This window comes from Hibiscus syriacus, unplaced genomic scaffold (genome assembly GCF_006381635.1).
Source record: "Hibiscus syriacus cultivar Baekdansim isolate YM2019G1 unplaced genomic scaffold, ASM638163v2 tig00110303_pilon, whole genome shotgun sequence".
NCBI lineage: Eukaryota > Viridiplantae > Streptophyta > Magnoliopsida > Malvales > Malvaceae > Hibiscus > Hibiscus syriacus.
The window spans coordinates 1,443,521-1,445,790 of record NW_024062672.1 but is presented as its reverse complement, the minus strand read 5'-3'; positions in this window follow the sequence as shown (position 1 = coordinate 1,445,790).

The following is a 2,270-nucleotide window of genomic DNA, read 5'->3' as shown; positions in this document are numbered from 1 at the left end:
GTGAAACATCGAATGCAATCGGTGCATCGATGCATAAGGAGTGCATCGATGCATCCCAACAATAATACTACATCGAATACCTTTGATGCACCGATGCATCAGTAGTGCATCGATGCATACCTTCATTAAAAGATGAAATTGACTTTTCTCTTGGTCTAAAGAGTGAACCATTAGAGTATATTAGTTATAATACTGATATACATCCATGTGTGATTATGTAGATACTAAAAGTAAGCTTATTCCGGAACGATCAAAGGATTAGAATCGAAACAAATCAAAGCTAAGGTAAGTGCATACTAGATGTATATTATAATGGAATAAGACTTGTGATAAGTCTAATCCCTATGTTGATTTTTATAATACAGTAGTTGTGAACATGCATACATGATAATTATTGTGATACATGCATAAGATATATATATGTTCATGTGATATGCTATGTGATATGATATGTAATATGACCTGTGATATGAGAACATGATATGAAGTGACATGAGCTACATGATCACAAGAGAAATGACATGAGCTACATGATCACAAGAGAAATGACATGAGTACATGAACATATGAAATATAAGAATAATGCCCATAGTATACGATATGAGAATTATAGGTGTAATTGGCATGCCAAGATTCGAGGGTATAATAGTCCTTCGGGATGTAGTCCTTCGGGACGTAGTCCTTCGGGATGTAGTCCTTCGGGACGTAGTCCTTCGGGATGTAGTCCTTCAGGACGTAGTCCTTCGGGATGTAGGAGTCCTACGGGACGAATACTGAACTAAGGTTCGGTGCCCCATGAGGGAATAGATATGAGCTGTGGTGACAGCATTAGTGCACAACCTCAATGCACTCACATACCTCTAATCTCAATAAGATACATGGGCTATGCAATTGAAATACCGATTTACAGTGAAAGTGATGCAAGAAGGTAAGTTTCGTATGTGCATTATATGGTTATATATGTTATCATGTGATAAATAAATGCACATTGAAATGTCATGATCCAATGGTAAGTATGAACATTCATAAGTTTATCGTTGCATATTCATTTATTGCCTCACTAAGTCTATGAATTAGCGTGTAAGTGATTTACACGTAGGTACCAAGAATCAGGAAGAGTGGAAATAGAAGTAGCACAGGCAGCAATACTACTAAGAGATCATATCAGAAGTAAATTGACAAAGTATGTACTTGATTATGTATAGAGTGTTGGTATGTAATAAGTGTTAATTACGAATACTCTGATCGATTTTGTATTTTATGGTCTTATGTAAATTAATGTATTTCGTTTTAATGAAAGTTTTAAAAATTCCTGGGATTTTCTGTAAGAGTCAAAGATTTGAAAAGTCAATGTGACACCTTGGACTTGTATTCGGGTCGGATATGAGTTAAGGGTGTTACATTGAAACAAGCACCTAGGGCTTGGTATGGTAAGATTACTGAATTTCTAATGAAAAGTGGCTATTCAGTAACACCTATAGATTCTAGCTTGTTTGTTAGAATCAATAAAGGTAAGCTAGCTATCGTGCTAGTGTACGTGGATGACATAATCACAATTGGTGATGATGAGGCAGAAATTCTTCAGAAGAAGGAGAATTTATCAGTTCGTTTCCATATGAAGGTACTTGGACAACTTAAGCACTTCCTTAGTCTAGAGGTTGAACGCATACACGAAGAAATATTTATGTGTCAACAGAAATATGCTAAAGATTTGTTGAAGAGGTTTGAAATGCTCGAATGCAAGTCAACTTCAATGCCAATGAAACCAAATGTAAAAATGTGTGCACATGAAGGAAAAGATTTGGAAGATGCAACAATGTATCGATAATTGGTAGGTAGTCTGATCTACTTAACTTTGACGCGACCTGACATTTCTTATGCAGTTGGTGTGATGAGTTGGTATATGCAATATCCAAATAAGCCTCATTTGGAAGCAGTTCGACGAATACTGAGATACATGAAGAGTACAATTGACTATGGTCTTTTGTACAAGAAAGGTGAAGACTGCAAGTTAGTTGGTTATTATGATGTTGATTATGCAGGAGATCATGACACCAGGAGATCAACAACTGGGTATGTGTTTAAGCTTGGCTTCGAAACAATTTCTTGGTATAGCAAGAGACAACCAACGGTATCATTGTCAACCACTGAAGCTGAGTATCGAGCAGTAGCAATGGCAGCTCAAGAGAGTACATGGTTGATATAGTTGATGAATAATCTAAATCAACCAATAGATTATGCAATGACGTTGTACTGTGACAACCAATCGG